Below are 15,572 nucleotides of genomic sequence, written 5' to 3'. Positions count from 1 at the left end.
TCATTGGATACCTTATCGCGTAGCGCGTAAGGTACAGGCCTTGCTCTCGCGAACCTGGGTTGCGCGTCTGGGCGTACGAGCAGACTCACCGGCGGGCCTTCCACGGTTCCAAGTCCAGGCTCAAACAAATCCGCGAACTTCTCGAGTAGCTTTTGAAGGTTCCGATCGTCCATTGGTGCTCTGGGTCCGGCGGCAGGAGTGGAAGTAGGCGTCCTGGCGCCTGAAAGACTGAGGACAGGAACTCCTCGAGCATTCATGTCAGTAATCAGGTCCCGGCCACACAAAGAAGGACCTGAACAGCCGAGCACGATAAGACTACCCTCTGTAGTCTTGTCCGGGTACTTCACGCGCGTGTTCAGCTCGCCTAACACGGGCAATGTTCCAAGAAAACACGACAAACGAACAGACGTTTTCTGAAGTTTCGGCCACGAGTTTCGATACTTGTGGTAGACGTCTTGGGGAATTGCGCTCACGGGAGACCCTGTGTCCACGAGCATCTTAAGTGGCACGCCGGCCCAAAAAAACTTCCGCATTACTGGTTCTACTAAACCAACCAAATTGTCTGACCTAGCGTGAGAACATTGGACCGTAAACAAGCTTCCTTCCTCGCGTGATAAGCTGTCGCTGCATTCGACGGCGTTCATTCCAGGTTCGTGGTTGGCTTTGAATCCATGGCCCCCTTTCCTGGGAGTAGTAAGGTCTCGGCAGCACCTGGCAATGTGCCCAACCCGACCACAGTGATGACACGAGGCTCTCTTAAATTTGCACGATTCCGCGTCGTGCGTGGAGCTTCCGCAGCGTGAGCAGGCTAGCGTCGTACGCCTCCGGGAACTTTGGAAAAGTGGCGATCGGCGATGTGGGCCTTGTGTAACCGCGTTGATATCGGACTCCGGCGTCGGCTTCATGGCTGCGATGTTTACGGTAGCGGATTCCGCGGCGAGCACTATGTCCTCGGCCACTTGTAGCGTTAAGTCTCTTTTCGTGAGCAGCAACTTCCTTACATCTTCGTTGGTGATTCCGCAGACGATGCGATCACGGAGAAGGCGTTCGCGAATGTCCCCGAAGTTGCAGGTCTCGGCTAGACGGCGAATCGTGACGAAGTATTCTGGTTGATTGATTGATTGATTGGGGTTTAATGGCGCAGCAGCGACCAAGGCTATAATGCGCCACCAACAACTAGGACTATTGCTGAAATCAAGGTTAAAGAGAAGAAAGAGCTATAGTAGCTTGTAATTTAATAAAACAATGATCATGAAAGTACAAGCGCATAAGATGTGGCAATGAATACGACAAACTATTAAAATTATAGCTGGTCCAGGAGTCTTACATCCTTAAGAAAGTTGAAAACACACTTGTGTGGAATCAATGGCTCATCGCTGAGTAAAATGGCGAGATGTAATGGTGTATGCTCTTCGTAAACCTTAGCAAAGTGTCTGTGGCGTTCTTGGTCATACAAAGGGCATACAAGTAAAATGTGCAGGATGCTTAATGGTATGTGACAGTGTTCACACTCTGGAGCATCCTCCCCTCGCAAAAGGTGCCCATGGGTAAGACGTGTATGACCGATTCGGAGTCGACATAATACCACCTCATAAAATCGCTCACGATGACGTGCACTCTCCCATTCTTGAATTAAAGGTTTTACGGCATGCAACTTATTGTTCATTTCTTGGTTCCACTCCTCTTGCCACTTGCACTTTGTAGATTTTTTCAGGGCATGTCTATAATCTGTGTAGGGTATCTTGTGCAGGTCCACTTGCCGATCCTTAGCAGTGCTCGCTGCACGGTCAGCATCCTCATTCCCAGGAATTCCTACATGGGAAGGTACCCAGCACAATGTTATTTCTTTCTTCCTTTTTGATGCCGAATGTAACCGGTTCCTTATTTCTAGAACAAGTGGATTTTGAACATCCCCGGTTGTGTCCAGAGCTCGTAAAGCACTAAGTGAGTCAGTGTAAACAATTGACTTACGGATCTTCTTTTTAAGAATGTGGTCTATGGCAAGGATTAAGCCGTAAAGCTCTGCGGAAAGAATACAGGCATTATTGTTAATTCTTTTGACACACTTCACGGAAGGCCCTACCACTGAGCAGCCTACATAGGAATCAGTTTTGCTCCCATCAGTGTAGAAACTTGTGAAGTCTCGGTACTGGTCCTGGAGTTCGAAACATTCTTGTCTCAGAACTTCATTAGGGGTTTCTTTCTTGTTGTATTTTGTTAATTTCAACTCACAGTGGACGGGCATGAGGTCCCAAGGAGCTACTGAGTTCAAGCGCTGCACAACTGAGGGTGGCACATCCAGCCCTACGGATTCAGCAGAAGAACGAATTCTCATGGCGAGAGCTGGAACAAATGAAGGCTTGTTTATGAAAGTCTGCTCATAGTGTACTTGTTCTATGCAGTCCAGGGTCGGGTGACCAGGAACAGACCTAATTCGCAGAGAATACATGAAGCCTAATTCAAACCTCCTTTTCTCCAGTGAGGGCTCATTTGCCTCTACATATAGGCTGAGTATCGGAGATGTGCGAAAAGCACCAGTGGAAAGTCGGAGCCCCTGATGATGAATTGGGTCCAGCATCTTGAGAACCGATGCCCGTGCGGAGCCGTACACAATACAGCCATAATCAAGTCGAGACCGCACAACTGAGCGGTAGATGCGCAATAAACAACACCGATCAGGCCCCAGGATACGTGCGACAAGACCTTTAGTATATTAAGTGATTTTACACATTTCATTTTGAGGCTCTTAACATGTGGAATGAATGTCATTTTTGAGTCAAATATAAGACCTAAAAACTTGTGTTCCTTTTTTACTGCAATAGGGACTTCATACATAGTTAAGGAAGGCTCAAGTAAAATTCCGCGGCGACGAGAGAAGCACACACAAACCGTTTTCTCAGGAGAAAACCTAAAACCATTTACATCCGCCCATTTGACCAAATTGTTGATTGCAAGTTGAAGTCGACGTTCACAGATGGACGGATTACAAGATGAGACTGAAATTTGTACATCATCAACATAGAGCGAGTACTGAACAAATGGCGGTATAATATGAGAAATTGAATTCATTTTTACGACAAAAAGTGTGACGCTAAGCACACCGCCTTGTGGGACTCCATTTTCTTGCGAGAATTCTTTAGAAAGAGTAGCCCCAAGCTTCACACGAAAAGTGCGATCCCGGAGGTAACTATGGATGGCAACTAGCATTCTGCCCCGAAGACCGAAGACCAACAAATCCTGCAATATGCCGTAGCGCCAAGTTGTATCAAATGCTTTTTCCAAGTCAAAAAAGACAGAGAAGCAATGTTGTCTATTTACAAAGGCCTCCCGCACAGCAGTCTCAAAGCGGACCAGATGGTCAACCGTCGATCGAGCTGAGCGAAATCCACACTGGTAACGGTCAAGCAACTTGTTTCTTTCTAAATAATATATAAGCCTTTTATTTATCATCCTTTCTAGTGTCTTTGAAAAACAACTCGTGAGAGCTATCGGCCTAAAGCTAGATGCACAGGTAGGATCCTTTCCTGGCTTCAGCAGGGGAATTATGATAGCCACCTTCCAAGATGAGGGGAAGCAACCTTCAAGCCAAATGCGGTTGAACAAATATAAAACAAGCTCAAGAGTTGATGGATGGAGGTGCTGAAGCATTTTGTAATGAATGCCGTCTGGCCCAGGAGCCGTCTGTTTGGACGAACGAAGTACCAACTGTAGTTCAAAAAGTGTAAATAGTAAATTATAGGGCTCCTGCAAGCCACCTGACAAAGGAACTGCCTTTTTCTCCGCCTGTAGCTTGTGTCGCTGAAATGACCGAGTATAATGCTGAGAACTTTAAACAAATTCGAAATGCTCACCAAGGACATTCGCCTGTTCTTCTAGGCTGGCAGGGCATTGTCCATTTTGGTTCAGGAGTGGGGCAGAAAATACCCGGTACGAGCCTTCAATTTTATGCACACGGTCCCAAACTTCCTTCGAGGACGCACAGCTATTAATTGAGGAAGCATATCCTCTAAAGCTTTGCCGCTTCGCTTGCCGTCGGATATACCTTGCTTGCGCTCTTTTTTTCTTAAAGCCGATCAGGTTAGTTGCTGTGGGATAACGCCTGAGAATACCCCATGCACGATTCTGTTCTTTCTTTGCCTGGCGGCAGTCTTCGTTCCACCATGGCTTTGGCCTTTTTGGAAGATGTGAGGACGTCATGGGAATGGCAAGCATTGCGGCCTGCAAGATGTGTTGAGTAATGTGCTCGGTGACGTCGTCGATGGAAAGATCATCAAGGGATGAACATGCTATAAGTGAGGCTTCTGTAAAGATTGACCAGTCAGCCTTTTCAAGCTTCCAACGAGGGGTACGTGTTAAAAGACCAGCAGGAGGATGGTTAAACTCTAAAATGAGTGGAAAGTGGTCACTCCCATATGGATTTTGGATGACCTTCCATAAAAGCAGGGGGTACAATGAAGGATGACAAAACGAAAGATCAATGGAAGTAAAACTACAAGTTGCTGAACTAAAATAAGTGGCTTCTTTTGTGTTGAGCAGACACAATCCTGTCGAAAGAAGAAACCGTTCAATGAGTGCCCCTCGAGAATCTCTTCTAGAGCTTCCCCACAAAGGATTGTGTGCATTGAAATCACCTAAAATGATGTAAGGCACCGGAAGCTGCCTAATTAGATTATCTAGCTCCTCAAATTGCAGCTGATACCCCGGGGAGATATACACTGAGCAGACAGTAATCACACGGTCAAGCAGCAAACGGACAGCCACAGCCTCGAGAGAGGTTTGCAAAGCCACTTCAGTGGACGGGACCATGCGTTGGACAACCACTGCAACACCACCAGAAGCTACAGATGCGTTTAACCTATCTTTTCTGAACACTTTGAAGTGTCTAAGAACATTTGAGTGACTTTCTTTAAGGTGTGTCTCCTGCAAACAAAAGGCAGCAGGGTGGTGTTCATTTATTAAAAAGGTGATGTCGTCATAATTGGAAAAAAGCCCACGACAGTTCCATTGTAAAAAAACAGACATTATTAATATTAGGCAGTTAGCTTTTTACCAGAAAGTCACAAGCTTTGTGTAATGGTAGCTAGAGTAAAACTAAGCCAGTGACAGGAGGTAAATTTAGTAAAAGTGGAAATGGACATGAATGATGATTTAATGAGTCTGCAAGAAGGCAGCTCCGACCGAACCTTTGGGGAAAAACAATTAAAAATAAAGCCCCTGGCGAGGGAGTCGCCAGTGGTCCTCTGGTTGGTCTATATGGAACTGCCCCCTCCGACCTCCAAGGGCGTCGAGACTTTGGGCCGAGGCCACTGGCGAGGGAGTCGCCGTTACTCCTCTGTCTCGGCTGGTCCCTAGGAGTAGGTGGAGCAATGGGAATGAGCAAGATAACTTGGTGATGTGAGGTTAGTGTAGTGACTGAAGATGCAGGATGATATTCCTGTTGAAAAAGCATATCAGCCTTGCAAAGTATAATTGTCACTTCGGTGGTACAATTGGTTTTTTGCTCTTGTGCTTGCCCTTGGGGACCTGCCACTCCATGTCGTCTGGGTCAGACGCAGGAGTGGATGGGTCAGCACCCTCCTCCATTGGTTCTGCCTCCTGGGCGGAGGCTGTTCTAGCCGGTTTAGGGAGGCTCTGGGCACGAGGTGGAAAACCCCGGCCCCGACCTCCACCAACCGGAGGAGCAGAGGTACTGGGCAGGCAGTCGCCCAAGTCCACCTGCTCCTGCCCCTTGGGTGATGGAGCAGTGGCACAAGAATCGTGCCGCTCCTTGGATGAGGACGCTCCCTCCGAAGAATTCGGTCGGGAGCGTGGTCCCCTCTCCTTGGAAGGAGCCCGCGAAGCACTGACAGGTGCGGACACAGCCGACCCATCTTGGGTAAGAGGAACAGCCTGTGAGCCCTCTACACGAGAGGGGACAGGCTGCTGCCCCGTTGAAGAGGAACAACTCTCGCTGGAGGAGGATGTAGGCCTACCAGCCGAGAGTGAACGCCCAGGAAGCTGAAGCTTCAGCTGGGGTGTTGGGGACTGCAGTGGCTTCCTAGCATTCGGGAAGGATGTCTGAATTGCCACCGCAACCTTCAGTGGTGCAGGTCCCCGCTGCACCACCTGTGCAAAGCCACCCTTGCGCAAAAACGCGAAGCGGCGACGCGCCTCTGGGTATGAGAGGTTTTCTTTCACTTTAAGGGTAAGAATTTCCTTCTCATCTTTCCACGTCTTACACGATCTGGAGTAAGCGGGGTGGGGTTCTTTGCAATTTACACAGACTGCGTCGTTGGAGCAAGAGTCTGCTGCATGGTCAGTTTTGCCACACTTAGCACATGTGGCTTTGCCGCGGCAGTTCTGTAAGCCATGTCCAAATCTTTGGCAGTTGAAACACCTTCTGGGGTTTGGAACGTACGGACGAACTCTGCAAAAAAGGTATCCAGCTTTCACAGACTCGGGAGTGTGGTGGCCTCAAAGGTAAGCACAATGTGCCTCGTCTTCAGCTCTTGGCCGTCACGACGCAAGGAGATGCGCCTTGCAGCTACAACCCCCTGGTCAGAAAGGCCCTCCACTACGCTCTCAGACGCGTCCAGAAGGTCGTCCTCCGAGATGACTCCTTGGATGGTGTTCAATGTCTTGTGGGGTGTCACGGTAACCTTGTAGTCCGACACAGAGTTGAGTGCAAGGAGCACAGAACTCTGGTGGCTGGTCTCAATTTCAACAAGTAAATCGCCTGATGCCAGTTTTTTAGCCTTGAAATTCTTCCCAACCACACTCTCCAGGACTTTTGCAACGCGAAATGGTGACATTTTCGAGAGCGGTTTGTCACCTTCAGAGTGGAGTACTAAGAATTTCGGGAATCTAGGTGGAGTAGAATGTGTCTCGTGCGAGGTAGAAGCTTCGGTGCGACCCCTTTTCGGGGGCCGATCAAGGAAGGATTTTTTGTGCAGACCCATAGAGATGGGGAAGAAAATTCAGTGCCCGGGTGCACCGCCCACCACGGAGCCCAACAAGGGGGTAGGTAATGTGCCATAGCAAGAGGGCTTGGCTGACACAATTACGCTACCAGTGCTGCCCGGGCACTATACCCTAGTGTGGTTGCAGGGATAGGTCCTGTTTCCACTCAAGGTTGGCCCTTGCCGCCTAAGAAGGTGAAAAAGGAAGGAAGAGAGTGTAGAAGAAAAGAGAAAGGGGTGGGAGGAAAAGTGAAAGAAGGAAGAAGAGGGTAGAAGAGGCGACTGACTGAATCATCCTGGTCGGGCCAAGCCAGGACACCCGTCTACGAGAAGCAGGGGTCGAAGCGGTGTATTGCCTCGCCCGGGGGGCCCCGAAGGGTCCAAACATACCCCGGGCTCAGCTCAACCACCAGGTCCCCTTTTCCCCGGACACGGGTTAAGCCACGCACAGCCAGACGTGGGTGGGCGAACCCACAGGGCTCGGGGTTTGTAGTGACGCCACTCACCAAGCACCTGCTAAAGTAGGCGCCCCCTGCGTGCGGGTATGGTGGCCCACGCGGCTGGGGTCCGTGGTGACGCTACTCACCAAGCACCTAACACCTAAGGTGCAGGCGCCCCATGCGGAGCTCGGGGTCCGTGGAGACGCCACTCTCCAAACACCTGCTTTCACAGGTGCCCCCTGCGGGGAAGTATTCCGGGACGGACTCGTCTGGCTTCTGATCTCTTTTAAAAAACTTGAAGCTCTCAGCGATTTCGTTCAGTTTCGGTGCGTAGTACGTTCCTAAGCGCTCCACGACTTCGGTATATGTAAGCGAATTGACCGCTGTCGACGAACTGGACGCTTGCAAGACTTCAATTGTCTTCGAACTTAAGGCGGACACGAGCAACGCTCGTTTCTGCACCGCGTCGGTCACTGCATTCCCCTCGAAGAACGCTTCCAAGCGTGTCAAATAGGTGGTCCACTTATCTGATCCCTCGTTGAACTGGGGAACAGAGAAGGCCATGGTGTGCTTGGTCGAGGTGGGTTGACCGGTTTCAGACATTGGGTTCAGCCTCGTCGCCAATGAAGTAAATTCGGAAGACAAAATGAAGGAGTCATGTCAGCTTAGCTGGTTGTCACAAGACTGAGCGTTTATTCGTCGTCGTCGTCGTTTTGCCTTATTTTTCGGCGCGGCCGATCTTGATAGATCGGCGGTTTAAAGTAAAAGAAGAAAACAAAACAACTTCGGTCAGCCGCGTGAACCGCAGCGCGTGCAGCGTCATTCGCTCCCCAACACAAACAAAGCTCAGCTGATAGAAACCCTTACAGGAACCCGCCCAGCCACTGGCCGTGCAGTTCATTCTGCAGGCTCCAATGGAGCAAGGTATCGAGGTGAGTACTTTGGCTAGATCAACCCTCAGAGCATACGTTTCTCCTTAGATCAGGCTACACATAGTGTGTATGTTTCTTGTAGGAGCAAACCGCAACAGACCAGGTCACCGCTGCCGAGGAGGGACCACAGGTAACTGCGTCGCATAGGCCAAACAAAGCTCAGCTGATAGAAACCCTTACAGGAACCCGCCCAGCCACTGGCCGTGCAGTTCATTCTGCAGGCTCCAATGGAGCAAGGTTTCGAGGTGAGTACTTTGGCTAGATCAACCCTCAGAGCATACGTTTCTCCTTAGATCAGGCTACACATAGTGTGTATGTTTCTTGTAGGAGCAAACCGCAACAGACCAGGTCACCGCTGCCGAGGAGGGACCACAGGTAACTGCGTCGCATAGGCCAAACAAAGCTCAGCTGATAGAAACCCTTACAGGAACCCGCCCAGCCACTGGCCGTGCTGTTCATTCTGCAGGCTCCAATAGAGCAAGGCTTCGAGGTGAGTACTTAAATAGATCAACCCTCAGTGCGTACTTCTCTCTGTAGACCAGGCTACACCATAATATGTATGTTGGCTGTAGGTTGAGCCTAAGCTAAACATTTTCACAATACAAGTGACATGCCCAGGGATAACAGGCTAATACTTACAAAGGGACATGACGAAGTAATCTACGACTTGTTTACAATCTAGATTGGAGGTTATTATTTTTCTGTCTAACCTTGCATGCCGTTGCATATACAGATATTTTTCTTGAGTAAATAAATCACTTAGAATTGAAATTATTTATTTCAAAATATATATGTATACCACATTTTTTGGCATTAGAAATTGAAACATTTATTTAGAGAGCAAATTTATATACCGAGTAGACCTCAACACAATAAAATAAGTATGTTATTATTATTTAGATATCATGCATAGAAAATAATTTACAATAATCTTTCACTGTTTTTTTTTTTCACTTTCTAGACACCAGGGACAAGCCGTGTCTTCGTGCCTCAACCCTCAACAAGTCACGGAATCCCAGTGGTAAGAAACTTGGGATGCTCAAAAATGTTCCAGAGGTGACCCAGCATTATAAAAGAAATTACACCAAAATTTACTCAACGAAATGAACATTTTAACACAAAATAAATTCTGTCTCTGATCTTTACATTTCTTGTCATATCAACTTTAGATAGAAAGCTGAAATTTTTCACTGTTCAAGCTGTGGAACTAATATTTAGTATATCAACATGTTCCTTGACAAATATTAAAAATAAATATATAATTATTAACTTGGACAGCAGGATACATATAGAGCCACGATGAGTGCCTGCCTTGTCCCACTTGGCTTTGAGCAATACTGCCACCTGTATGTACCAATAAGTGTCAGTGCACCCAAAGACTAGAAACTAAATGATTGGCATAAGTGTCGCCATTTTCTTATACATATGAGGAGCTCACCGATGCTTCATTCGCCAGTGTTGGTTCTCATTCTGTTTTTTTTTTGTATTTCTGTCACAAAATAACTAATGTTTTAAACTTTAGCACTAGGGAAATAAGCTAAGAGAAATATTTGGCCCCGTTCAGTAGGCTTCTAAGTAGGGTGCATTGCGGAGAAGCGACACGCACACCCTATTGAAGAACCAGCTTAAGCTGGTCCCAGCTTCAAGCTGGGTTATTGCCCCAGCATGCCCAGCTTGGCATGCTGGTCATGCTAGTTGATCTGGTCCCAGCTTCAAGCTGGGTTATTGCCCCAGCATGCCCAGCTTGGCATGCTGGTCATGGTGTTTGATCTGGTCCCAGCTTCAAGCTGGTTTATTGTCCCAGCATGCCTAGTTTGGCATGCTGGTCATGCTGGTTATACTGGTCATGCTGGTGAACTTCCCAACCAGTTTAACCTGTTTAAATTAATACACAGGATAAACAACCTGAGCTCTTCGGAAAAGCCAACTCGGCATCCAATTTATTAGTTTCGTACTTGCGGCCGCATCACATGAACTCAGATGCTACATATCCTCGGCGCTGACACAGTACTAACCGACGCACAGACAGTGGTTCTCGGTGCAAAGCCAACAATGTTCATAAAACCAGATTGCTTATCTTTGAACACGAAAAATACTAGACACACGCCAAAAACAAGCAATAGCTAAAGAAAAAACTACACGGATGAGAGAAGCGAACCTGGGTCCCGCCAGTAATGGGGGCGAAGCGGCAACTTGCGTGGTCGGCAGATGTGAGGAAATCCGTGTGGCTTGGATGGCATTGGCGATACTCCTCGGCACCACCGTCATTCACGAGCACATACACGTTCGAAGACACGAAGCGACGCCTCAGTCGGGACGTCCGACATCTTCCCGCACTGAACGGACTACCGCTCGCTGACTCCTCAAAACCCGCTTCGCTTGCATCGTCGTTCAACTAGTCTCCAAACAACGCGCACACAGCCGTCCCTTCGAAAACCTGCCCAAGATAGCCAAACGCGTCTAAAATTCTCCGTTTTTTACCACTCTCTCTCTCTCTTTTCTCACACACAAAGGTAGCTAGTAGCGCGCCTGACGCACCCTGTCGTCTACCAAAAACAAGAGGACAAAGAACAGGACGTGGCCTCGTTCCATCCTAAGCCGACCTTGACGTGCGCGCTCCCAGCATGACCAGCTTGACCACCACGATTATTAGTTCGACCAGATTCACCAGCTTGTCCCCCAGCAAAACCAGCTTGTCTCCCAGCTTGACCACATTGGCTCCATGGAAAACCAGTTTGACCAGTTAGGACCAGACTGCCTCCCAGCTACACCAGATTGAATCTAAAACCGGATTCTAGTTAGACCATGCTGGTTTTTACCTAAACCAGACTGACCAGCTTAAATTCTACCTTGCCCAGCTTAAACCAGCTTGATTGTCAGTTAAACCAGTTTGACTACCACATTGACCAGATTGACCAGCTTAATTACCAGCTTGGCCAGTTTGATTTTCATGCTGGTTTTTCCAATAGGGCGGAGCGGACACCGCGATCGCGCGAATCACGACGAGCCTTCACTGAGGCTTCACCACAGTGCAGTCTCCTGCTTTATGACGAAGCATACCTCCAGATTCAGAAAGAAAAAAAAAATGGTGGGACCGTGGTGTGGTGAATGCTGATTGTGCCTGATAGATGTTGGTTACCTGTTTACTTACAAAATGAATTAGGCTGCAATATCCTGACAATTAAGCTTTGTGTGTGCACCAATATTGGTCATCTCTTTTAGTTTGCAACAAGGGGCTCTCCTTTGCTTTCTAAGGTTGTGAACGGCTTGGGGTCACAGTGATTGTGATATCTGGAGTATGTTATGTTGCGATCGATGTCACATGTCTGAAGGACAGTTCTGGGTTTCCTTATAAACCCGGAAGGGGAAGTTGCAGCGTTTCGAGAATGCTGTTTCTGTCGTCCCTTTTTGTCCCTTGATCTCGGGTTTCGCGACGTTGGAAGAAATTATATTTGGGTATAGCGAGAGGCCTATCAAATCTCACATGTACCGTCAACCTTTGTAGGACTATATAGAATGCCAGAGTCATGAAATAATTTAGATTAAACTTAGCTGAGCCTTGGTGGTGGAGAGACATATACTTCACAATAACCATAATCAAATAAACTCTGCATTTTCATTTAGAAATATATTTCTGTACCTACATTAAATTAGAAAACAATTGTTTGTTGCCTCGGTTAAAATGTGCAGTTGAAGCACATTCATAAAAAATTGAGCAAAACATTCAAACTATTAAAAAAATATTAACTTTCTTCTAAGCTCCTCATTTCAGTGGATTACTATTTGTTCCTTGGAATTATAATACCTTTGATATATCATACCTAAAATTACTATACACACAAGTTCACGCTCTCATCTCTGAAATATTAATGTTTTGAAAAATCTGTACCAAATCAAGGGTGTCCAAAGCTAAGAAGAGTGGTTGTTTGGGCTACTTTGTTGGTCATTTCATAAAGCTTATGCACTTCATAAAGCTCATAAAGCTTATTTTTTGCATAAAGGCTATGCACAAAAATCAATTGCCATGCAACTTAAAATTCTGATTTTACTCTGAGTGCAACTGTAGCCATTACTACACTGATTGACATGATACATGCAACATGTAGGTGAAACTAAACACATTGACTGTTTCAAATGTTTCTTACTGTAGGTCACGCCTGCACAAACCAAGAAAGAACCATTCCTAGAAGCCCGCATGCGGCACTTCACCGAGCAGCACATCAAAGATTCTAAGGCGATCAAACGGCTACAACAATCCAAGCGTCGGCTAACCAAGAGGAATGCTGAACTGAAGACTTTGGTCAGTGACCTGGTAAAGCAAAATATTTTGCTAAAAGAAGACGGTGCTATCTTGCAGAGCTTTGGTGCTGCAAATCAGCAGCTGTTATAACGACAGCTTGCCAAGCACACAGGAGCACCTGTACCAATGCAGTACTCACCAGAACTACGAGCCTTTGCCTTGACCCTGCATTTTTACTCTCCACGTGCCTACACCTACGTGCGCAAGGTTTTTGATACGTGCCTACCCCATCCCAGGACTCTAACTAAGTGGTACCAGTCCATTCACGGCAAGCCTGGCTTCTCTGAAGAGGCCTTGAGGGCACTAAAGCTGAAGACCAAAGCCAACACAACCTCAGGCATTGCCACCATCTGCAGCCTCATGGTGGACGAAATGTCGATATGGCGACACTTGGAGTGGGATGGCCAAAAGTATGCGGGCTACATGGACGTGGGAAGCGGAGTTGACGATAACAGTTTGCCGCTAGCAAAAAATGCATTTGTCATCATGGCAGTGGCCATCAATGGCAGATGGAAGATTCCTCTTGGATACTTCCTCGTTGATGGCCTTGAAGGAGAACAGCGCGCCAACCTTGTTGTCCAGGGCCTCACCCATGCCCATGAAGCTTGAGCTCTTGTTGTTTCGCTAACATGTGATGGAGGACCCGCAAACTTCTCCATGCTTCGGGAGCTTGGACGTGACTTCAGTAACATGGCCAACCTGAGAACAACATTTTTACACCCGGTCACGCAAGAACCTGTGGCAACATTCATGGACCCATGCCACATGCTTCAACTTGTCCGGAATGCACTTTGTGAAAGAAGGCTTTCATCGGCCCTGACGGTGAGGTCGTTGCATGGCATTTTATCGAGCAGCTCCGTGTCCTGCAACAACACGAAGGGCTACACCTTGCAAACAAGCTCCGTTTGTCCCACGTTGACTGGGAACGACAACCAATGAAGGTGAGCCTGGCAGCTCAGGTCCTGAGCATGTCAGTCGCCGACGCCCTAAATGAGTGCCGCAGCCTCAGTGTCGCGGGATTCCTGGGGTCCCAGCCAACAGAGACATTTTCGCGGATCTTCAACAACCTCTTCGATGTCCTGAACTCTAGAAATGTGCACCAGAAGAACTGGAAAAAGCCTCTCTGTCCCCAAAACATCCGGCAAGTCAAGGACTTCTTCAGGCAGGCAGATGCCTACTTGTCATCCTTGCGAGACTCTCATGGTGGGCCAACCCTGCTTCACACTAACCGCAAGACAGGATTTCTTGGCTTCAGGATATGCATGAAGAGCCTGTTGGCTCTGTACAACTTTCTGGTTATTGAGAAGCAGCTGCTGAAATGTCTGCCAGCACACAAAGTAAGCCAGGACCATCTAGAGCTGTTTTTTTGGTACAGTGAGGTCTTTTGGACGGCAGAATGACAACCCCACTGCTCGACAGTTCAGTGCAGCGTTCAAGAGGCTCATCATTCAAAATGAAATCGAGGATGTAGAAACTGGAAACTGTCTACCATTGGATGAGGTTGGCATACTCAATGCAAGCAGTGGCACAGTCCCAGCCGCAGACATTCTCAACTACACAACTCCTCGTTGGAAGCTGCTGCCACCTCAAGATGGGGCAAGTGAAGATGCCAGTCACGACTACTGCCTCAACCCTGGCTACATCACAGAATGCTGCGGCCGGATTGTGACCTACATAGCAGGTTTTGTTGTACGCAGCCTGCGCAGATCATTGCTGTGTGAGATATGCCTCACCTCGTTGACAACAGAGCCCAATGCCAATTCAACTTACTCACTGGTACGCCGCAAGACCAGAGGAGGGCTGCTTTATCCGTCGGGGAGTGTGATAAAGACTGCACGAAAATGTGAGCAGCAAGTCCGCACCGTCATCAACAGTAGAAAACTGTCGGGACAGAACATTGCCCACAAAATGGTTGCCAATGTGCTTGAAGCATTCATTGACAAAGGCCTGTTTGTCTCGATTCGTGACCACATATACGATACTGGCCCGCTCGAGAATCATTACGTCCTTCTTGTGAGAAGTGTTGCAGAACGCTATATCAACCTGCGACTGCATCATGCTGGAAAACAAATGACACAGGACACCCACCTGGAAAGGGTGCGCCAGATGTATAGGAAACTTACACAATTTGAGGGCCAGTAGTTTCTACTGGTCCATGACAAAGACTGGCCAGATGGAGCAATACCTTGATAACAAGAATGAAAGCACTAGACCATTGCTACTGTGCCATCAAATATAAAAAAGCCTAAATTCTCACTCCCGGTTTATGTTAAACATTCAGTGTTCTCGAACTGCTAAGGATCCTTATGTGCATCCGCGCTGTACCTGACATGAAGGCCAATGTTTCTACGCTGCCACCACATTATTTATAAAAAGCACCCTCGATGCAATTTTTTTTTCTGAAGTGGATGGATACAACTGTTCTGTTTTTGTTTATTCTTTCCGTAACAAGTTGTGAAGGAATTATGTGCATATTCCTGTTGTGTACCTGACATGACCGCCACTGTTTCTGACCTTCCACCACATTATTTATGACAAGTAACCTGGATGCAATCATTTTTTTTCCTGGTGAAGTGGATGGATACAACTGCTCTGGAACTGTGAAGGATACTTGTGTGAATCATGTTGTGTGTGTGTATTTCTGTTGTGTGATACGACAAGCACTTCGGATGCAATTTTTTTTTCGAAGATAAAATATTTAACATTCATTACATTAGAAGGTACTTTTTTCCGTAAACATGAATTTAGAGGTCAAGTTATTATTTTGAAAATTAACTTCAGGGGAGACGGCACTCAGAATTTTGCAAAGTATTTTTCTATATTCTACTTATACAAGGTGATACAAGGTCTACTTATACAAGAAGACGTCCATGGCGGTTGTGTTTCTAAATTTGTGAGTGCCGAGGTACTGGTTTATTGGTGTGTGTCGAAAAACCAACGAGTATGTCGCTGCCAAACAGGG

The 15,572-nt window shown here is 47.4% G+C and overlaps 1 long non-coding RNA gene across 1 annotated transcript; it reads left to right on the top strand.

Moving 5' to 3' along the window:
* The first annotated feature begins 8,375 nt into the window (after positions 1–8,375).
* On the top strand, positions 8,376–8,774 carry LOC120844482. Its single transcript, XR_005716407.1, has 4 exons — positions 8,376–8,440; positions 8,493–8,555; positions 8,638–8,685; positions 8,738–8,774. It is a non-coding gene; the product is annotated as an uncharacterized LOC120844482 (long non-coding RNA).
* The last annotated feature ends 6,798 nt before the right edge of the window (positions 8,775–15,572 follow it).

Source organism: Ixodes scapularis, unplaced genomic scaffold (assembly GCF_016920785.2).
Source record: "Ixodes scapularis isolate PalLabHiFi unplaced genomic scaffold, ASM1692078v2 PGA_scaffold2__306_contigs__length_199485367, whole genome shotgun sequence".
In the NCBI taxonomy this organism is placed as follows: Eukaryota; Metazoa; Arthropoda; class Arachnida; order Ixodida; family Ixodidae; genus Ixodes; species Ixodes scapularis.
This window is presented reverse-complemented; position numbering and strand designations above follow the sequence as displayed.